Source organism: Diceros bicornis, chromosome 31 (assembly GCF_020826845.1).
Source record: "Diceros bicornis minor isolate mBicDic1 chromosome 31, mDicBic1.mat.cur, whole genome shotgun sequence".
NCBI classification, from domain to species: domain Eukaryota; kingdom Metazoa; phylum Chordata; class Mammalia; order Perissodactyla; family Rhinocerotidae; genus Diceros; species Diceros bicornis.
Window position 1 is genome coordinate 5,462,740 of NC_080770.1, and position 24,322 is coordinate 5,487,061.

General features: G+C 41.4%; 1 protein-coding gene across 8 annotated transcripts in view; it reads right to left on the reverse strand.

Annotated features, from left to right (window-relative positions):
• Positions 1–24,322, reverse strand: part of PPP6R3 (protein phosphatase 6 regulatory subunit 3) — a 133,521-nt gene that overhangs the window by 87,885 nt on the left and 21,314 nt on the right. For all 8 annotated transcript variants that reach the window (XM_058526205.1, XM_058526211.1, XM_058526208.1 and 5 more), the window contains one exon: positions 11,875–12,027. The gene's annotated coding sequence lies outside the window, so the exon portion shown is untranslated. The remainder of the gene's footprint in view (positions 1–11,874; positions 12,028–24,322) is intronic.

Here is a 24,322-nt window from a genome sequence, read left to right on the forward strand (position 1 = left end):
CCTGGGAATAGGATGTATTGGACAAACCACCTGCTGAGAGGCTGTTCTTACTGGCTCACCTACTCCTGCCAGCGTCTAGACACCTGGAGTCTCAGGGCTCCTCCCTGGGCCTGGATTCAGGCATGGGGGGGAACTTAGCTGGGCAGCATCTAACAAGACCCAAATGGGAATTGTTGGGCTCAAGAAGGGTTTACGGTTGCTCACTCGTACACTGAAAGCCGCAAACCACTAAGAAGGTGACAAGGAGGAAAGTATCTATAAATAGGAGAATGCAGAGTCCCGCTGAAGGGAGGTCACCTCTCAGTGCTATAAGTTAACAGTAAATTTCCTAACAGCAAAGCTCAATGCCAAGGCAAACGTTATCATTTCACACACAGAGGCAGAAACACGGAACACAAAAAAGGAATAACAGCTGGCCTCTGAAGGCAGTTCTCGCCAAGTACTGAGGAAAAAGATCACGAAGGACTGGAAAGCCCACCCAGTTACTACTTCTCCACTCTTAGCAAAGGTGCCCATTTCACACAGTTGCCATCCCCCACCCCCACCCAAAAGCTGGACTAATTAAATCAAATATCAGAGTGCCTATTAGAGTAATATATTTCTTTAGAGGGAAGGGCAATACAAACTCAGAGTCAGTTTCCCTGTATTTACTCTGCAACTGCTTCTTCCAAAGAATGTGTCAAAAGTAACCAAGTTTCTACCACACAGATGTTCCAGAATCTTTTCCAGTTTTACTTTATAATTTCTTTGATATATTAGCTTTTCTTTGAGAGTAGTAAATAAAGGAATCAAATCATTTAATATGCACTATATTAATCAATAGGTACTTTTAAAGCATTAATATGTACTATACTGAAGAATATAGAAGAAAAATACAATAAACTGAAAACAGAGAAAAAACGGAGAATGAAAGGCATAAACTCCAAGCATGTTCCACAGAAAGGGAGCTCAACGGAGGGGAGCCTGGCCAGAAGGGACTTCATGATATGTGAGGTCTAGGCTGGGCTTCAGAAGCTAGGTAGGGTTGAGCAGGCGATGCAGAAGCAAAAAGTATTCCAGGCCAGGAGAAATAAGCTGCAAGCACAGAGGATAAGAAGACCCAGTAGCTTCAGGATATTCATGGCAGGGAGAAGGTCCTGTTAACAAGAAGAAAGAGCCCTAGGAAGGCACTGGGAAAAAAAGTTAGGCAACGCCAGGCCAGATCTCAAAGGGCCATGCATAGATGCACAGAGAGCAGTGTAGGCTTGCTGCAGAAGCAGAGGGAACCAGTGAGTTTTAATTGAGATAAATATATATTAAAATATCTACATATAGAAAGAAACAATTCTGAATCAAAGTACAGGAAAGTGACACAGGCGCTGACATTTAAGCTGTGGCAAGGCCACTTTCAACAGAGCTTGTATGCCTACAAAGGCCAGGTGAGCCAAGAGGTCTACCTGTTCTGGGGAAGGCCAAGTATCTGAATGTGACTGAAATGTGGGATCGGGAAGGGAGTGCTGAAGACAAGACCACTAAGGCAGGACACTGCAGGAACTGTTCCCCATGCTAAGACATAAATGATGAAGTCAGGTAAGACAAGGCAAATGAGCAACGAGATCAGATCTATAGTGTAAATACGTAACTGTCAACAACATGCAAGACGGACTGGAGAGAGATGAGCCTTACGAAAAGAGTGACCAATCCAGACACCTTTTAAGAACTCACAGGGCCGGCCCTGTGGCTTAGCGGTTAAGTGCGCGCGCTCCGCTACTGGCAGCCCGGGTTTGGATCCCGGGCGCACACTGACGCACTGCTTCTCTGGCCATGCTGAGGCTGTGTCCCACATACAGCAACTACAAGGATCTGCAACTATGACATACAACTATCTGCTGGGGCTTTGGGGGAAAAATAAATAAATAAAATTATAAAAAAAAACTCAGCACACGGCAAGGCCCTACAATGGCCTCTACTTTGAAAACCAAGGTACCCCTAAGAGATTTCACACTAAATTACCGTTCCTCCTCCAATTTCAACCATAATTCCACCTCCTCAAAGCCTAATTTTCATGTTTTCTCCATTCCTGGCAGTATTTTGGTATCAGATCACACAACTTTATGGCTTGCCTTTGGAATTCTTAGCTGCCTGTAAAATATATGACCCTCAGAAAGCAAGTGCCTACCCAAACACTGGGGCTAACTCCAAATACACTGCTAGGATGCTAAGGGCAGGGCGAGAGGTACGATCTTATCACCTATTTCACTTTCATGTTAAAAAGGCCAACTGCCAATCAAGAAAAATCCAGCCTTACTTTTGTCACCTAGTCCACATTAAAGCAAGGACAGTAATATGTTCCTCTACAAATTCTCATTATGAAAACTCAATTGTACATGAATTTCTGTACATAATTTCCACAATTTCAAAAACTTCAGTCCAAGTATATGCAAAGCGTGACTTATTTATACTAAAAACAAGTTTTTGGTTTTTTTTTTTTTTTTTAAGTGAAACTGAAGGGTTGTGAAGAAAAAAAGACAAGTAATGAGGATGACACAATGGTAATCAAGTTTCCGCCAGGGAGCCTTATTAGAGATCAAAGCAAGGAAACCCCAGCTGGATCTAGGCGTCTATTCTGTATGGGTGTGTATGTGTGCACGCACATGCTAGAGAGGAGGGTGTAGGTCAGAGAATATGATAAAAGTCAAAGTCAAATCAGAAAACTCTTATGGGCCCCAAATAGAGGGTTTTCCATCTCAAGCACCCAGGACTCGCTGAATCTCTGAAACCAGGTAGGACCCGTCAGCAAATCTGAGTCAAACATCAGAGAGAAGTGACACGTAACTGCAGAGCAAGAGGAAACATGATGCGATTAGTATGGCTATTACCTGCAAGACCCAAAACAGCTTTTCAGTCTCTGAAACTGCAGGGAGGAAGGGTGGTCCTGAGCAAGTAAGGAATGGCGTAAAAGCTGCACAGCTGGAAAGAGAATTCTATACTAACAGGGGGTGGGGGAAAGACCTGGAGAATCCAACTCATCCAAGTTTTCACTAAGTGAAACCAAGTTATATGCAGTTTATGAGTCACTCAACTTGAAACAAGTGACAGTGGCCACTTCATTATTCATACATCTGTTACAGAAAAGATGCCCCAAGACAACAGGCTTTCCAAATCAGGTATAAATTCTACAGCATATTGAGATTCTTTTGAAAAAAGAAAAAGAAACAGGCTTCAGGTTAAGAATGAGTTAACTATCCTGGTTAATTTATAGTTATAACTAATTCTGTAACAGAAGACAGAATTGGAAAATTGGTCACAAAAATCTTTAAAGGCCCTTTTTTTAGCTATAGCTATTATTTTCAATCTCCCTTGCTCAGCAAACTTCCATCAGACCGTGTACAGCATTCAGAGCTATCTCAAAGGTCCCTAGACGAGTGGTAGTGAATTGCTAACCTGCAGGAAGCGCCTTCCTTCATGAATGCTTTACCAGCACGCACCTGAAGTACAGGGAAAGGAAAAGCACTCACGGACTGTCGAGCCTGCTCAGGAACCAAAGTGCAGAGTAGAATATGAGCACTGAATCGTTCTTACGGTCTTTATAGCTCCTTATAAAAAACTGGAAATCTTTGAAGTTTGAAGAAATCTTCAATTTCTTCCAGCTATTCCACAATAATATGAACTGTCTTGACACTGCAACTTTCTATTAAAGGTAGAAACATGATTAATAACAGCTACCAATTATTAAGTGCCTACCATATGCCAGACTCTGGGCTTGACGCTTTTAGACACATTATCCCTACCTCACAACAACCCTTCAAGGTTTTGTTTTCATTTTGCAGATGAAAAAACTAAGATTCTGAGAGGTCAGATGACCTACCAAAGACAAGAGCTAGTAAATACGTTAGCCGAAAGTGGGACGCAAACCCAGGTCTTTCAAGCTCCAATGTCTGCGCTCTTTCCATTACAGCACACTGCCACAGCACCAGTGTGGGAACAGCTGTTGAGCAACCAGTCAAAGCAGCAGTAATCAAGAGCACAAGCCAGCCCCAGGCCAGCCTGCATGTGTGCTCAGGCCTGCAGACGGCAACAGCAGCAGGCCAACCTGTCATCTACTGGCTCTCGAGATATGCTCACAAATGGAACCTGCGTGTCTTTGTGTGCAGAGCAAAGAATCACTTTACAGACAAGCTGGTCGGGCAGCTCATCCTGAAGAGAATGGGTGGTGACACTGGAGGAGCTCAGCTCTTATGGCCAAGGGCTGTATCAAAGCTGATGCACCAGGATACTGCAGGACTGTCAAATGCACAGAAAACATGAGAGAATCAGCATTCAAATAAAGTTCTTTTTAGATAAAAACTGAAAAACATGATGCAGGGGACACCAGGCATAAGAAAACTGTTGGCATAAGAAAACTGTTGAAGTGAAGAATGAAACAAGTTAGAAGATTTCAGTTGATTATAAGCTCAACATAAAGCTATATTCTGATGTGACTAATAAGCAAAGCCATCTCAGAATGTAGTCGTAGATGAATCATGTCTAGGACCATGGGAGACACTAACCCTACTGCAGCCTGTCCTGGGCATATCACCTCTTGCCAGGCAAAATCATGGCCTATTCCGGGGAGGATGAAGAGACTGCCAACCCACAGCACCCAAAGAGATGACCAGGGCAGCAGAAGGACTCGCCACTTGGGGGATAAAATAAGCAGCTTTGAATATCTTAAAGCTCTTTCATACTATCATGTACGGCTCCCAAGGATAAAATGAGAGTCAGTGAGTGAAAAGCACCAATTATCTGCAAGCAGCAGAAGCAGGACCCTGCTCAAGATTAGGGCCACAAACACGTGAGGCCCCGAGGCTGAAGGTGCTCTGGCAAAGCCTGGACGATCCTCTGTGAGGGCGACGGCAAAGGAGATCCTGATCCGGAGAGGAAGGCTGTCCTAAGTGATCACCACGTTGTTTTATAAATCTCTTCTCAAAGTCCGTTTGATAGAAAAAGGCATGGCTCCATTTGGGCTGACATAGAGCCTAACAAGAAAATAAAACGGATTATGCAACCTTCCAGATGCTTAGTGGGCTGAACTCCACACAGTTCTCCACTTCTCTGGTAACTCAAGTAAAACAACAATCAAGGACAAAGAAAAGGAAACAACAGCCAAGGAGAAAGCCAACAAACTCAGGTAAAGACAGAAAATGGAGAAAACAATCAGGAAGTCCAACATCCAAGTAACAGAAGTTTTAGAAAAACATATTATAATCCACCACCAACCCCCCTTACCAAAAAGAAAAATTCTCAGAGTGTAAAGAATGTGACTCTCCCCTCTAAGACCTGCACGTGCCACCACTGTGGGTGGGGAAACAGAGCCTCTATGGCACAGGGTGACATTCCACGGCATCAGAGATAAAGAGAGGAGCTAAGCCTTTCTAGTGAGGGGGAAAAAACACTTAAAGGAGGACTGGAAATCAGAATATCAGCTTCCTCAATAGCAATTCTAGACAAGAACATTTTCAGCATGGAAGGTCTGAAAGATTTGCTCACTCTTTCTCAGGAAGCTACTGGAGAACGGGCTTCACCAAAACATGGCAATAAGCCCTGAAGGGAAGACACGGAATACGTGAGACCAGAGATCCAACACTCCAACAAGCAAAGACGACTCCCAAAAGACGACTCCCAGAAGACGACTCCCAAAGATGACTCTGTAGCTGCAGAGGGACACCGGCAGCTACAGAGAAAATCAAGAGGAACCAGCCCCAAGGAAGGCCCAAGGCAGAGGGCTCTGGAGAGGATGTGTCAAAGAAGGAGATGTACTGCCAGATGCATGTGACCAGGCTGAGAAGAATTTTGCAAATTAAATCAGAGATTTAGGAAATAATTAGCCATTGATCTCAACCAAAGTTGAGCTTTAACTATGTTGGAAGATGGGGGAGGGAAGCTAAGGCTTCACCTTCATAGATAGAAGTTAGATAGATTAGAAATAGCTACTTATAGGCATATGATTTAGATATGTGGAAGGAAGGAAATATGAGAAAACAGCTAAGGGATGAAGGCAGCAGCCCCCAGCGAGTATTCAGGGCTGGGAAGGGGATAGGATGGGAAAGATGGGAGTAGACGACAGCTATTTTTTGTTATAAATCTTGTGATACTATTTGACTTTTTACACTATGCACTTATATAAACTATGTACCCATGTATGATAAAATAAAACTTATGAAAAGAACGAAAACACAACAGCACTTAGTACAATCCCTGGCACTTAGTAAGGACTCTATAAATGTGAGCTCAATCTGAAATTAGGATAGCATGAAGATTAGCTAACCTGCCGAGTCATAAAGAAAGATAAGACTACGAGGTGACTGCATACACTTAAGATTCCTGTGTAGAAACAACAAGCAAACAGAGGCAGAAAAATCCAACCAACCAAACCATTCAACAACAAAAACCACAATGGGACCTTTCCACGTTTAGGTCCTTTTTCATCCCATTCTTTCTGCCATCAGTGAGTGAAGCAACTCTGGAGACCTGGGACCCCTGGGGGTATAGTACTGAGGTTGCCAAATCTGGTCTGCCATCTACTTTCATACAGTCACTGAGCAGAGAATGGTTTTCACATTTTTAATTGTTTGGGGGGCTAAAAAAACCAAAAGAAAGATACTCCATGATTTGTGAAAATTCTGTGAAATTCAAATATTAGTGTCCATCAAGTCTTCCCGGAACACAGCCACACCCTTCATTTGCATACTTTCCTGGCTGCTGTCACTCCACAAGGGCGGGGCTGAGTAACTGACAGGGACCACATGCACCGCTCTCATTGCCGTGTACTGCAGCCTGGCTGGGTGCTCAACAAATTGCAGCGACACAGTCAAAACTCAACAGTGCTCTGAGTGCCACACGTTGTACTTCGACATTTTATTTTATTATTACTAGTGCATATCCAACACGTCAAAACAAAAAAAGGAAAACTGAACTTCAAATGTTGTACATTTAAAGCACAGTGGGGTGTGGATTATTTTGTTATGAAATTAGATAACAAAGCACTGTTTATTATGTAATTATACCATACCTGTGCTAAAAGAATACAATATACGTCGACATTACCAGACTAAGCAGTTTTCACAGTATTCCCAACTCACAGGAAAACAACAGTCAGAAAAATCACAAAATTTAAAATGGAATATCTCATAATACGAGAATTTCCTCACAAAAATAAAAAATGAAAATGAAGCTTCCAAGTTGGTTTCCAAATGGCTTTTTACCCAAGCAAGAAAGCCAATGATGGTTTTCCTTGACTCTTGATGAGTTCACAGATATGACTGATACAGCTCAGCTGTTGTTTATTTGAGCAGTTGAAAGTGATGAACAATTAGCCTCTCTGAATAGTTCACATGAAACAACTACAGGCAGAATGCTTTCAGAGAAGTTGAGAAAAGACCAAATTGCTACAACATGCAGTAGAATCTGCTATGAAGTGCTACAACTGATGATAAAATTATGTGCAGAGCAAAAAAGGCTTAATTGGACAAATTTATAAAACTTGTGAAAATGTAACGTGTTTAAAGCTTATGGTTATTCTTTCTATTTTCCTCAGCAGGTACTTTGAGAGATATTTTTAACCCTTATGTGTTATTGAACCAGTCATGTCAACAGTGTATGGACTTAACCATCATTAGTTCCTGACTTTTCCTATCACACAGCAGCTTAATGGCTTGTCAAGGGTTAAGTTTTTTTTGCGACTTTTTGAGCTCAGGGCCAAGACTGAAATTTCTCAGAATGAGAAGAACAGCTCTCAACCACTGCTAAAAACACTGAGTAGCTCTGGAAATTTGCCTTTGCTGAACTCTTGATGTTTCTTAATGAATTCGACCTAAAATTATATGGCAAAATAGCGCTGATTTGCGAACCTTACACTATAGTAAGGTCATTTCAACGCTAACTTTGTTTGATTCATAAATTCAAGCGGCTTCATGCACTTCCTGTGCTGGCAGAAATTAAAATAAAAATGAGATCCCCATTCCCATACAAATTTGCAGTGGATATATTTTCTAAGCTCAAACTACGCAGTTAAACAGCGTTTTCCAGACGTTAATGCAAGTGTGAAGGAAATTCTCCGATTTCAAAACACATTTAGTTATGCAATTGAGGAGCTTTCACTTAATCTTCAATTGGAAATGACTAGTCTACAATGTAATGACATACTAAAAGGCAAATATCAGGAGAAGAATCTAATGGACTTCTATAAATGCTTTCCAAATGATGAATACAGTCAACTGAAATCATACACTTGTGGACTCACAACGAATGTGGCAGCACCTACCTGCGTAAAAGAACATTTTCAAAGATGAAATACGTAAAATCTCATTACAGATCAGTATTAACAGCTTAGAAGAACATTTGCAATAGATTTTGAGAGGGGAATTATAACTCTGAACACAATTTAGGTGAAATGTAATCCCCCTAGAAAAAGAACTTCATTCTTCTCATTAGTAGATCTGTATTACAGAAAACTGAATTATTTTTATATTTTTAATTTCATCAATAAAATCTGTGAAAATTTCTTTTCTCTTGTTATATAAATATCTTCATAATATCCTCCTTTTTGTCTCTTGGTCCGCAAAACCTAAAAGATTTACTACCTGGGCTTTTGCAACAAAAGTTTTGTCTGGCGATCCCTGGTCTAAAGCACCCTATATCTATCTACAGTGCTGCTCCTCTCTGGGAATCCTTCTCAAGTACCTGGCATTGATTCTAGGATTCCTGGAGACTTCTAGGTAACTTATTAATAGAACAGTTCACCCATTGTAGTATGGGAGGGATAGCATACTGATGAACAGAGGGGAGTAAGAAAAGAAAGAGGAGGAATACAGCTAAAGATAAGAAATTGTTCTATAAGGTGCCAAAGGTAAGAGTCTCTGTTAGCAAACACAGTAAAAAAAAGAAAGAGAGAGGGCCGGGCCCGTGGCTTAGCAGTTGAGTGCTCATGCTCCGCTACTGGCGGCCCGGGTTCGGATCCCGGCACGCACCGACGCACCACTTCTCCGGCCACGCTGAGGCCGCATCCCACATACAGCAACTAGAAGGATGTGCAACTATGACATACAACTATCTACTGGGGCTTTGGGGAAGAAAAAAAGGAGGAGGATTGGCAATAGATGTTAGCTCAGAGCCAGTCTTCCTCAGCAAAAAAAGAGGAGGATTAGCACGGATGTTAGCTCAGGGCTGATCTTCCTCACAAAAAAAAAAAAAAAAAAAAAAACATTACCCTGAGAAATATCTCTGAATTTTAGGTCCCACCACCAAACAATCAATTACGCCTATTATGTAAAAAGTACTAAAGACATAAAGTAGAAGCCAAAACTCCTTGCTCATGGAGTGCTTAAAATCTACTTAAAGAGAAAAAAAATAAGCCTAAAATAATTTAATGAGATACCCTAAGAGTTGACAAAGGAGTGACCACAAAGGAACTGGAACAATACAGAAAGGTTTGACAAAAAAATGTAGAAAGAGAGCTGAGCCCTGGAAAACATGAAATCAAATACATGGAATAATAATACCACCATATGATGGGGGGAGGGGCAAAATGCGTGAAGGGGGTCAAAAAGCACAAACTTCTAGTTATATATATATATATATACTTTGTGTGTGTGTGAGGAAGATCAGCCCTGAGCTAACATCCGTGCTAATCCTCCTCTTTTTGTTGAGGAAGACCTGCTCTTAGCTAACATCTATTGCCAATCCTCCTCCTTTTTTTTTTTTCCCCCAAAGCCCCAGTAGACAGTTGTATGTCATAGCTGCACACCCTTCTAGTTGCTGTATGTGGGACGCGGCCTCAGCATGGCCGGAAAAGCGGTGCATTGGTGCGCGCCCGGGATCCAAACCCGGGTCACCAGTAGCGGATTGTGCGCACTTAACCGCTAAGCCACGGGGCCGGCCCCAACTTCTAGTTATATTTAAGTCATGGGATGTAATATACAGCATGGTAACTATAACACTGTATTATATATTTGAAAGTTGCTAAGACAGTAGATCTTAAAAGTTTTCATTACAAGAAAAAAAAATGTGTAACTGTGTAATGGATGATAACTAGACTTACTGTGGTGATTACTTTGCAATATACACAAACATTGAATCATTATATTGATACCTGAAAATAATGTTATATGTCAATTATATCTCAATAAAAAAAGCTAATATGTGTAGCATTATAAAAACAGTTCTAAAAATTTTTGTAAATCCAGTCTCACAATAGAAAAATGAATAAATGTTATAAATAATTTACAGATATACAATTTTCCAATCAACATAAAAATACGTTCCACCTCTAAAACAATCAACTGAATTCAAGTTGGAGGTCTTTGTGGGGTCCTAAAACTAATACCCCTCTTCCCACTACACTACTCTATACCAATTGATGAAAAAGGCAAAATAACAGATCATGTGCATTACAAACTATCTTCTTTTTGATACATGAATCTGATAATCAGATCAATGCCTGTTATAACTACTGATTTCTAATTTTATTTATTTATTTATTTTCCCCCCAAAGCCCCAGTAGATAGTTGTATGTCATAGTTGCACATCCTTCTAGTTGCTGTATGTGGGACGCGGCCTCAGCGTGGCCGGAGAAGCAGTGCGTTGGTGCGCACCCGGGATCCAAACCCGGGCCGCCAGCAGCGGAGCGCGCGCACTTAACCGCTAAGCCATGGGGCCGGCCCACTACTGATTTCTTAAATCTGAATCCTCAATTTAGGCTGAATTCTCCACTCAGTCAGGCAGGTGGGAAACTGAAGAAGCCTTACCCACAGGGTTAGAATGTATCCCTGTGTGGAGAAAGAAAAGGGCTAGGACTCAAGACAAAAAAACAAAACACCATACGAGACAAGGTGCCAAGAAGTGCATGAATAGTTAGAGGGAATTCTCCCCATCAGGATATATGCAGAACAATATGGAGATAAAGCTGGAAAAGTCAAAAGATTTGTATAAGAACCTGAACATCAGGAGCTGCAGCTTCACTGTGCAAGCACAAGGGGAGGCCCGAAGGCTGAGGAGAGTCATTCAGGAGGGGCTGGAGGTAGGGGAGGTCACAAGCAAAGTGGTATTCTGCCCAGGAAAGATCAGCCTGGGGACAGAAACAGAGACCTGTTACAGGTGAACAACTATAGTATCTCCTGAGACAACGCAGTCTGAAAAGGAGATAATGAAATGGTTTATGCCCACCTTCTCCTCAAGACACAATGGAGCAAATGAAAATGGATTAAGGATGTGTGCACGTCTCCAAAAAGGCCCTGGTGGGCTACTTTCTATTAAGAGCCAACTGAGCCAAAAGTTGAATATGCAAAGCCAACCTCTGACCTTTAATCAAAAGTTACAGTAAAGAGTTCCAAAGTGATAGCAATTAGGACTCAAAGGGAGTCAGGCAGCTGGCCAGAAGCCAGATGTTCTTTGGCTGGTACAACAAAACAAATCTCTTTCTCCTCTCTCTCACACACACATACTCTCTCTCTCTCACACACACACACACTCTCTCTTTCTCTGTCTCTCTCTCTCTCTCACACACACACACACACACACACACACAGAGCCAGGTGAACTAGAAGCGCAGCTGGGTCTCTCCCAGCAGTCTTTCTCTGCACACTACTTCAGCTTGCCAGGCCCAGCTGGTCTTTGGGGCCCCGCTCAATCCCCCCAGGAAGCCCATGGGTGCTGCAGACTCCAAGATACACCAGAGCAAATGACAGAGGCTGCTACTTAACTTCCTAAAAACACCACAGCGCCACAGAACCGTGCTATACCTGGCTCAAAGAGATGACCTCGCCCTGGTCCACCTAAACTCCACGGTCTCACGACAGAACACTGCTTTCCTTGATGGAACTCATGGAGGGAAACTCCTGATACTCTTAATGGCCTTACCTTTCAAACCAAGTTTAAAAATTAAAAGAAATGTTTTCTTCTCTGTGGCTCCTTGCCCATTACAGGTTATCCTGGCAACAGCTGTCTTCCAATTTACTGCATCAGCAGATTAGCAGGAATGAAGTGGGATGTGGATGTGCAACACAAGCTCTCCTATAAAGAAAAAAGAGCATATAATCACAACATGTTCTCTTTTGGTCTGACGACAGCTGCCATTAAAGATACTGGTTCAGGGTCTTGATTCACACAGAACTATACCTCAGAGGATTGAAAAGTTCTAGTTAACCGAAATTTTTTCTATGTGAAAACAGGAAAAAAGGCACTGTAGCCCCTCTACCTCAGCTTTTATCCTACACTAGAGATACTATAATGGCACTATCAGTGAGCGAATAAAAAAAATACATATTATCTTTATCCTATGAAAACACCAATGGTATTCTTATCCAACATGAGGGTGACTGCAAAGGCACCATACTGTAAAATACTAAAACAAATTTTAAACCTATCTCCCTCTAACTGTCCCCAAGTAGTACAATGTAACACCCATACACAATCATAACTTTTACTAGGAACTGTGAGCAGAACATTAAGGTCACCAAAGTACCAACTGTAGTCAAAATCTGTCTCTAATGTCAATTCACAAAAACTATACATGAAAGGACTATAAACTGTCCTCCAAGGCACTTCATTTACAACTCAGTACTGCAGAAAAAGACTCAAACTATGGACAATGTACTAATCAGAAATCCTGCAGGAATGCAGTCTACAAGGCACCTCAAAAAACATGCTGTTCATTTAATGCCTATTTTCCATAAAACTCACACTACACTGTGATCTCAACTCAACGTTTTCTCTCAAATAAGATAATAAAGAGAATCAAAGCTAACTGCTTGTTAAACAAATCAAGAAAAACAGTAATAAACCTAGGTTAAAATGAAAAAGAGAATATTTAATTCTAAAAACAAAACATTTTACCACTTAAATGCTTTTTGAATATACATTTGAAAAAGTATGTATCATCCAAATTTTTGCTTTAAATCATAAGAACAGATCATGTGCCACCACAGTCCTTAGACATGCCAAGCTTAACTTGTTAGTGTAAAAAGCACATTACGTCACAGGTAGTTCTAGTCCCATTGCAACCGTTCTGTGTTAGGGGTTCCAGATCCCTTTAAGAATCTGATGAAGTTGTGTACTCCACAAAATGCGTGCACACACACACAATTTGGCATTGAAGTCAAGAGCTTGAGGACCCTCAAAGCCAATCTGCAATCATTTCTCCCACCAGCCAAGACCACCCACTTCACCCACTTGCAGGTCCGTCAGTCACAGGCTCCCAGCAGAGTTGTACCTACCGACCTGCCTCACCGTCGCGCACGCCCACCCAGGGAAGTCAAAAGAAAAAATAGCTATCAAACGTGCTCACAGCGTTATGAATCCAGGTGCTTATTAAGTTGTAACACATACGCTGAGACATAATCTACTTTTCTGGAAAAGGATCCTGGTTTAATTGCTCACAGTCTTTTCATTTAGACTAATTAGGAGAAAGAGTGGGTCTATATTAGTGATAGAAAACAGAATGGAAGAGTGTACAAGTGTAATACTGGGACGCCTGAGTAAAGAATGTATCTTGAACACACACTGAAATGTTCAGTAGAAGGACTCTTTTGGTGGTTTTGTCTTGCTTTTTAAAGGCACAATCCACAAAGATCAGGAGAAGACAACAAAAGTGAAGGGATGCCGTAAGGGAACAAAAAGAATATTGGTTGAAAAAGTTCTTTAACGAACACTTAGCTCCCTAAATCTCCTGGCCCTCTCCTGCCCCTCCCAACCCCAGGAGATGACAAGAGGAATCCAAAAAGGAAGCCCTCTGAACTGGGAGATCCCAGCACAGCTGGGGATGGGCTTGCCACACCACAGACAGAGGGACTGTGTGAACCGCAGAATGGCTGCACAGACAGGCACACCCAACTGCCACCCCACCCCAGCCAGACGCTCCCCCGAGGCTCTGACATTCCCAGCTGACTGACCTCAAGAAAAAAAGACCTGAAAATACTGACACTGGCGACTTCCTAACCAAAGGAACTCAACGAGTCACTCTGCTTGAAGTGCACGGCCAATGAGCCCCACCCATGACTGCAGCCTCCCATCAACCACTCTTAGTCCAATCTGTTTTTACAAACCTTTTCAGTGTGAACTGGCAGAACAATTACAAGAGCAGTAGAAGAAACTCCCACAAGCCTTCACCTAGATTCACAATTGATCATTGTCTCACTTTTGCTTTACCACCCCCTCTCCACATACACCCCAGACATTTGACAGTCACTGCAACCATCACGTCTTTTACCCTTAAATGGCTCACTGTGTACTTCCTAAGAACAAGAATATTCTCTTACACCACCACAGTACATATGGCAAAATCAGGAATCTGACATTAATTGTCAAAGACAGATTATATAGTTCATATTTCAACGCTGCCAGTTGCTCCATAATGTCCTTACATCAATCCCCCTTCACCTCCATCCAAGGTCATGTATCACACCTAATGTCACGTCTCCTTCATTTCCTATCATCTAAAACACTTCTTAAGCATTCTTTGCCTTTCATTTCATAGACATCTTTGAAGAATACAGGGTATGCATTTCTGGCAGGAATACTCTATAAATGACATTTTGCTTCTCCTCGAGCATCACATAAAGAGACAAGATGATGTCAATTTGTCCCATTATTGGTGATAATTTCGATCACTTGGTTAAGATATGTACCATATTTCTCCACCGTAAAATAACCATTTTTCCCTTAGTAATTAATTATTAAGTAATCTGGGGAAAGACATTTTGAGATTGTGTTCTTAAAACATTCACCCAAGAGTTTTAGTACCTATGGCAATTCTTATCTGAATCAATTATTACTGTTATAATAACCATCTGTTATGACGGTTTTTTTGGTAAATGTACTATTCCTTCTGCATTTATCAGTTGACATTCTAACTTCAGTAAAGTATATCCCCTTCTCACTCATTCCTTCTTTAATTCATTAACAGTATGGACTCACAAATTCTTGTTTTATTTATTAATGTCATTATTCATTCTGATGTTCAAGTTGTCCCAGATTTGGCCAGTGGGAGCCCCTTCAAGCAGATTCCTGTGTGCTTTTCATATTTTTGGAGTATCTCCTTATTTCCTGGCATAACATGTGCCAGATTCACCTTGCACGTTCTCTGCCCCAGTTCTGAAATCAGCCATTTCTCTAAGGAGCCCTGCTTCCTTTCAGTGGAGGATGTTATTTAGAAATGAAGACCTGAGAGCTAAGTATGTTCAAAGACAGCACAGAGCTGGGAAAGACAGCCATTTCATATGATTCAACTCTATGTGTTGTGTGTGTGTATCCTTTTAAATATGAACGAAAACCAAGGATTACCCGACATCTGAGGAAAGCCTCTATCATGAAAGGCAGAGGGCAAAACAACAGAAAAATGCAAGTTGGAGGAAAGACTATACAATAAAAAGACAACATAAAAAAAATAATTGATATCTTCAGAAAGATAAAGGATAAAGCATCCATTAAATAACACAGGATACTATTTAAAAGGGCACAGGAATACCTAGCAGACTAATACCGAAGAAAAATGATTTCCAACTAGAAATCCATACTCAGCTACATTATCAATGCAGAGCACAGAGAGCCTCAAAAGACTGACCTCCCACACAGCCTCCTCACAGGAAACCCGTGGAACCAGGGCCCCACTAAGACAAGAGGGAGAGCGACAAGAAGACAAGAGAGCAAACAGGAGCAGGAGAGCCAGTGCAGGAGAGAGGCAAAAAGAACCCCGGGATCCCAGCAGACAACCATGTTCCCAGCAGGGAGGGCAAGCAGTCCAGACAGACGCTGGGAAAGATTTCTCCAAAAAGATACAGCTGATGGAACACCTGAACATGCAACTGGCTAAAAGTTTGAGGCTAAATTGGTGATTAATATATTTTAAAAAAAAGTCATACAACATTGCCAAGGAAAACCAAAAGTTGTTTGAGAAAGGAAAAGTATTTGTAATTTACCACCTGACACTATAAATAGCATATAGGAGCATAATGATAAACTAAATATTAATTTAACCAAAACTGTAATAAAACTGTATTAGAAGGATGGGGAAGCTAAAACGTGGGGAGGCAGGCGCAGTGAGGGGAGAAGAGAAAGCTAATCCTTATCTTCCATACCTTTTCACTGCAGGAAATCAATAAATACGCTTAAAACTAAAAAAAATCAGCAAGCATGCATTCTTCCAATATGTTCTTCAGACACACGGAGGTAAATATGTATTTTTTAATTGGCTAAAAGAATTCCAAGTAGTATAGTTGCCTTCAGGAAAGGGGAAAAAGAGGGTGGGTAGCTAAGAAATACTATTTATCTTATCCAACCTCGCAGAACTAGCTCACTCTTAACTAGATATGCAAAACTTTGACCAAAAATTTTTTTTTAATAAATTTTTAAGAAGAATGCTAGACTGGGAAGGTGTATTAAATGTTGAGAGCAAAGAACTCTAACATTAGCTCCTCATTAGTTGTGTGACCTAAGACAAGTCATTTAACCAGAGTATCCATTTTTTCCACTATAAAAAAAAAAGAGTGGACTAAATTAACTCAGTTAAACTTTCTTTCTGCTTCAATAATTTATGAATTTAATATAAAAATAAAGTAATCAGAGCTTTAAATATGGTGCCAGTGGCTACAAACATTAGCAAATTAAATTACAGGACAGAAAGAATTAGGCAGGACTTGGTGAAAGAATAAATGGACAGGGGCCGGGCCGGTGGCGCAAACGGTTAAGTGCAGGCGCTCCGCTGCGGCAGGCCGGGGTTCGCTGGTTCGGATCCCAGGCGCGCACGGACGCACTGCTTGTCAAGCCATGCTGTGACGGCGTCCCATATAAAGTGGAGGAAGATGGGCACCGATGTTAGCCCAGGGCCAGTCTTCCTCAGCAAAAAAGAGGAAGATTGGCAGATGTTAGCACAGGGCTGATCTCCTCACACACACACACACACACACACACACACACACAAAAAAGATTAAATGGAGAGAGAAGTAAAATGGGGGGAAAAACCTGCTTTAAGTCTGTGGGTACTGAGAGGGGTCGACGGTGAAGGAGAAGTTAGAAAAGCACCATTTAGGAAATGAAGACAGAGTTCCTGACCCTCGCCTGAAAAGAATTTAACTGACAGTATCCAGACAAACTATGAAATGAGACCCCTGAAAAAAAGCTAACTAAGCCAGAAAGAGGCATTTGTTTTAAAAGTTAAAATATACAGATTATGGTGGAATCCATGAAGATGATGAACGCTTCTTCAGAAGCTCAAAAAGGGGGAATTCTCCCCAAGTATTTAATTTCCAGGAAACCATAAGTTTTACATCATAATTAAAGGGCAAAAATGAGAAAGGGGCCGGGCTAGAGAGCAGAATATTGAAAGAGTAGGAGCAACAGCACAATGTCACAGAAGCTAAAGGAGAAAAATACAGATTTGCTAATAAATAATAGGTGTAGTTTAACAGTTGATGTCTTAGTCCATTCAGGCTGCTATAACAGAATACCACAGACCAGGTGGCTTATAAACAAGAGAAATTTACTTCTCACAGTTCTAGAGACTGGGACGCCCAAGATCACAGCATCTGCAGCTGCAGTGTCTGGTGCGGACCTGCTTCCTCGTTCGGCCGTCTTTTTGCTGTGACCTCACATGGCAGGAAGGGGCGAGCGAATCTCTGGGGTCTCTTTTATGCCCCACTCATTAGGGCTCCATCACACGGCCTAATCACCTCCCAAGACCATCACACTGAGGATTAGGTTTCAACGTATGAATCTTGGGGATACAAACATCCAGTCTACAGCAGTTGATATCATTAGGTTATTCTCTCAGAGAAATGGATCCAGAAGGGCCCCCCTCAAAAAAGGAAATCAAGATTTTAAAAAAAGATAACCTACTTTTATATTTATTTTTGCCAACCATTCCCTAAAGGAACCACACTTTCTTCAACAGCCATACAACTTAACCCTATTACAAAGCATCTCCTCTTTTCAATACTACTGACTCTGATTATGACCAATGAAGAGAATACAAGAGCAACATAATTATAAAAATATCAGTCAGGAATGAGGACTGGTTTAGCTAAAAACAGCAAAGGAACAGATTCTTAACTAAACAGTATCTAAATATGTGCTTGCTTAGTCACAGAACTCGAGAATAGCAAGAATGAACATCTATCCTTACAAACCCTTTGTGCTAGCATTACACAAGTGCTTCTTCAGCCTCTTAGGTATTATTCCTATTTTATACTTGAGGATAATAAGAAAGGACCTACTCCAAATAACCTTTAAATGAACACTGACTTTTTTCTTTTTAAACTTATCTTAGGGAAAAAAGCAGTAATAATCTGCTCCCTATGCTCTCATATAAATTTTAATACAAATTTCATGATATTCCTCAGTGATGCAAATTCACAAGAGGAAGCCACAGCTATTACATAACATGCAAGAAAACATTTCTTCTTATATCACATATCATACACAAACAACTAAAAACACCCTCTCATTTACAGATAGGTGATACAGCACAAAGCCTGGACACACAAAAGCAAGTAACTCTACTTCTCACTAACATCAGAAAATCCTCAGGTAAGCCAACTCAGAGTATCATTTTAACGCTGATCGCGAGCCCAATTCTACAAGCGTCCTCACACATGTTCTCCAAAACACCCAAGTCTAAAGACGGAAGATACCGAGATGGGAAGACAATCCGTCTCTATGAGGTCTTGTTTACCATTTTATCCTCAAAGCCTAGCACAAAGTGAATTAAAAAAAAAATCCACAAAATTTTGAATACAAAAATCATCAAAACTGAGCGCACAAACACTCATAATTGGGAGAAACAACCTGAATAAATAACATAATTTGGACGATTTCAGAAACATCTTTCAACAAAAATTTAAATTTATATCTATTGGTAACTATCAGCTAATTTCAGAAACACGAATCATTTTAATACAAGCCATGGCAAGAATATCAAGGCTTCTAAACAATTAAATCAAAAATCACCATATCGGGCCGGCCCTGTGGCTTAGCGGTTAAGTGCGTGAGCTCCGCTGCTGGAGGCCCGGGTTCGGATCCTGGGCGCGCACCGACGCACCGCTTCTCCGGCCATGCTGGGGCCGCGTCCCACATACAGCAACTAGAAGGATGTGCAGCTATGACATACAACTATCTACTGGGGCTTTGGGGGGAAATAAATAAATAAATAAAATCTTTAAAAAAAAAAAAGTTTCAAAGTAAAAAACCACCCATTCTTTAAAAAAAAAAAAAATCACCATACCAAGAATGCAAAAAGACTACTGCTTAAAATATAAAACACCCAAGGTAAATCCATACGACCACCTTTTAAAAGTAAAATCACAGAAGTAAAGTACTTTAGGTAAAACCTTTGGCACTTGATTGGATTACATCATCGTCTGGCTACGCACCCTAATGGACACTCAAATCACTGCAGTCATGCATGAAGCCAACCCAACCTAAGTCACTATTAAAATGGAGCCAAGTCATAAATTAGTAAATTAGCATCCAAAGTAAAGCCCAGAGAATCGACTCTGCCTGTTACAACAACAGTGTGCAAAGATGCAGAGTAATGGTACAAAAGACGACACAATCCCCATCACCAAGCTGTACTTAGCTGGCTGAGCCACAGTACACAATCAAGCTTAATTTGATGTAAAAGCTGAAACTTCCATAATCCAGAGCACAGTAGCAAGAAAGACACCAACTTTTTGTAAGGCATCTTGGTAACCAAGTGACTAATATATGAAATGAAAGTATAGAGACTGAAAAACATGCTGAGCATTATGAAGGTGAATGAATGCGTTCACTGAAAACTCAACCCAAGGATGGGATTTTCAACTGGCAAAACAAGACAACTAAGAGATGGAAAAGAAAAGAAACCCTTCATATAGGTTCTTGATTACTGTCCTAAAGAATGGATGAAATATGAACCAAGAAAGGGCCCAAGCCACAACCAGTCGTAGCACTGCCACAAGCTCTGAGAGCAAATTTTTCCTCCTACTTTTGAACACAAACCTAATTTCTAGTTGGCAATTTTAGTCATACTCATAAGCCTTGGTCTCCACTGCTAACACTTCTCAAGTTCTCAAAATAATTTTTTTAAAAAGGTAAATACTCTAGACCTGCACTGTCCAATACAGTAGCCAGCAGCCACACACAGCTATTGAGTACCTGCAATGCAGCCAGTAAGACTGGGAAGCTGAATTTTCAATTTTGTTTCAATTTAAATAGCCAGACTGAGCACAGTTATACAAAGTTACATTGGATAGCGCTGCTCTGACTCACATTAAAAACTAAGCACAGGGCCAGCACGGTGCCTTAGCGGTTAAGTGCGCGCGGTGCCTTAGCGGTTAAGTGCGCGCGCTCCGCTACTGGCAGCCCGGGTTCGGATCCCAGGCGCGCACCGACGCACCGCTTCTCCGGCCATGCTGAGGCCGCGTCCCACATACAGCAACTAGAAGGATGTGCAATTATAACATACAACTATCTACTGGGGCTTTGAGGGGAAAAAAAAGGAGGAGGATTGGCAATAGATGTTAGCTCAGAGCCGGTCTTCCTCAGCAAAAAGAGGAGGATTAGCACGGATGTTAGCTCAGGGCTGATCCCTCTCACAAAAAAAAAAAACAACAAAAAACAAAAAACGAAGCACAGATTTATGGTCTATAATCTTGGATCAATAAGTTCACCACTCTAGGCTTCAACTTTCTCAACAAAAAAAAAACGTAAAAAGAGTTCAACTAGACTGTCTCCATGACTGTAAATAAATTAGTGCAGCACATGAATTAATAGCCTTCATTAGAAGGCTATTTGCAATGTATTTCAAGCCATGTTGCAATGTAATTAAAGCCACACACCCCTCAAAATTATGGCAGGTTACCTTGACCTGATGATGCAAGGGCATCAGATTACCCTCACATAACCAAACATAATGGGGAAGATGAGGAGAACACGGATTCAGTTCAGGCAACCTCATCTCTCTGAGGTTGTCTTCTTATCTGTAAAATGAGAGGGTGAGACTAAATGATCACTTAAGATGCTTCAAACCCTAACTTCCTCTTTCCTATGGCTCTAAGAAGTAAAGAAATATAAAATGAAATATAAAATATAAGTGAAACCAGGATACTCAAAGAAATGAAGAAAAAAGAATCAATGAACAACCACAGTCTCAAACTCTTAAGAAATTAAGCAGGGGCCGGCCCCGTGGCGTAGCGGTTAAGTGCGCGTGCTCCACTGCTGGCGACCCAGGTTCAGATCCCGGGCGCGCACCAATGCACCACTTGTCAGGCCATGCTATGGCGGCGTCCCACATAAACTGGAAGAAGACAGGCACAGATGTTAGCCCAGGGCCAGTCTTCCTCAGCAAAAAGAGAGGAGGATTGGCAGATGTTAGCTCAGGGCTCACTTCCTCACAAAAAAAAAAAGAAAGAAATTAAGTAAATTTAAACAAGATCTCAAAGTAGAGAGTCCCGACGACAGAGAATTTAAAGTTGTACAATATCACTGGACCTTGCTGGCAGACTAACTGGTCTATTTGATGTGCCTGCTTTTCGTTCTTGCTTTAAGCCCACGTGTGAACATGCTGCTATCTCCAAAGAAGGTCAACTGCAGAAAGGTCAGAACACACAGCTCACAGAGGTCTATACTGCCCCTTTCCCCCACAAAACGTTGACCGAGGAAGTCTTCCTCCTACACGACACAGCTACAGGATAATCCCATTGCTACATCCAGGATTCTCAAACAACAGCATATGCTTGCCTACTTTGTTGATGACCCAAACCCAGGAAAACTTGATGCTCTCTTGACAGGAGCTGTGGTTATTCTTAGAAGCAGTGAGGTACCTGGAGTGTGAGTTCATCCATGAAGCTTGTGGCCATACCCACCTTTCCTGCAACCCAGCGTATAAATAAAAGGGGCAGGGTCCTTTGAGAAGAATCCTAACAGGTATCTGGAGAAGGGAATATAGACTAATAACTAACGTGAAATGTGTTAAAAGGCAGAACGACAAGCTTAACAGCTCTTCAAAGGCAAATTTCCAAATACCTTCTGTGGCCTATACCAAACCCACTGATTTTTTTCTCAATCTTTAAAAAGGGGGGGAAAAATCACTCTCAATGAGTATGATTTATAGCATGGTAGAAAAAAAACAAAAACAAATCTACTTTCTCGGAAAATAAAATGTTTTACCTGATACAGACTTTTCTTTGGATTACAGTTGATTTAACCAGGCCACCATCGACGAACAAGTAGTTTTCAATTTTTACATTACAAAAAGATGCCGAGTTCCCAGAGTGGAACTGCTGGATCAAATAATGTGCATTTCTAATTAGACGCATCATGCCAAATGGCTCTCCAGGAAGTCGTACCTACCTACCATATTTCCACCAGCAACGCAGGAAGGCCTGTTTCCTCACACCCTCGCCAATGACATGTTTGCTTTTTTCTTATGAGCACCGTTCGTATGTTTAAGAGCCATTTGTACTTCACTTTTCTGCCAAATGTCTGGTTATATCCTTTCTCCATTTTTTTATTGGGCTGGTCTTCTCAATGATTTGTAGTGGTTATTTAAAAGAAAGAAAATGAGCCCTTTGTCTGACAGCATTCGACTCATTCCAAGCCAGTGTCTATCTGTACCACTCAACTGAAACTGCTCCTTCAAGTCACCAATGACCTGGAGATGGGGCTGAATCCAAATGAAACTCTCTGTCCTCATCTTAACCTCGCTCTCAGCAGCATTCAACACAATTGACCAGTAGACCCTCCTTATTAGAACGTTCTCCTCACTTGGCTTCTTTGATATCATACTCTCCCTATTTCTCACTAGCCACTTCTCCATCTCCTTACCTGGAGGTTTCCACGGGGTTCAGACTGTGGACACTACCTATTACACTCTCCTGAGTGACGACATTGGCTGGGGTGTCAATTCACGTTTGTTTTATTCACACTATTGCCCCAGCAACTGAAACAAAACCCAGGGAGACTTAAAAAAAAATTTTGTTGAATAAATGAAGCCATGTCCATGGGTTTTTACAATACCACTATAAACAGAGCTAATATCCAAATCTATAAAACCAGTAAGACCATCTCTGCACTTCAAACACAGGTACCCAACACTAGCAGACATTTCCCCTTGGATGTCTCACCAGCATAACAAATTCAATACATCCAAAGGGAGCTTCTGGCCTCCATCACACACCAGCTACCAACCAAATCTTCCTCACGAAGTCTCCCCTGTCTCAGAAAAGGCACACTCCAGTTGTGAAAGACGGAGCCTGGAAACTGGCCCAGGCTCCTCTTTTCCCTCCCAATCCAATTTATCACAATTTTGTCAATTTCACCTTTTGAGTATCTCCCCTCCTCCATCTTCTGCCACCACCTGGAGGACAGAAACAGCTTCCTAATTCATCTCCCTGTATCTCCTCCAGCCCCTCCAAGCCCTTGTTTACTTGGCTTCCTAGTCAGTGTCTCCTGCTACTCCATGTGAGCAATGAGAATAATGATAATTGTGATCTACACAGTCCACTACACAAAGCTTTTGAGCACTTCAAACACAGCTAGTGAACTGAATTGAGATGTGCTGTGAGTGTAAAATACACACTTGATTTCAAAGACTTAGTACAAAAAACAAAAGTGAAAATATCTCATTAGTAATTCTTATATTGATTACCTGTTGAAATGATAATATTTTGGATTACTGAGTTAAAGAAAATACATTAAAATTAAAGATTTTATTTATTTATTTATTTTCCCCCAAAGCCCCAGTAGATAGTTGTATGTCATAGCTGCACATCCTTCTAGTTGCTGTATGTGGGACGCGGCCTCAGCATGGCCGGAGAAGGGGTGCATCGGTGCACACCTGGGATCCGAACCCAGGCCACCAGCAGTGGAGCGCGTGCACTTAACCGCTAAGCCAGGGGGCCAGCCCATTAAAATTAATTTTATCTGTTTCTTTTTACTTTTTTCATGAGGCCACTAGAAAATTTAAGATTACACATGTAGCTTGTATCTCTATTGAGACACTGTCCTGAGCATTTCACTAAGGGCATCAGCACCACGGCCATCTTTTCTAACCATGTGTGACCAAAGCATAGAAAGTGCAACCCAGATAGTTGCTGAAGGAATTATGGCCAACAATCGATACAATTTACGTACTTTCCCTTAAAAACAAAACACTAAAAATTCAAATCTTACTTAAGTTGAATGATACCTTTAAAATACAACTGGTATTGGTGCTGGCCCAGTGGCATAGTGGTTAAGTTCGTGCACTCCGCTTCAGCGGCCCAGAGTTCACAGGTTCGGATCCTGGGCACTGACATATGCTCTGCCTATCAAGCCATCTCAAGTAGAGGAAGATGGG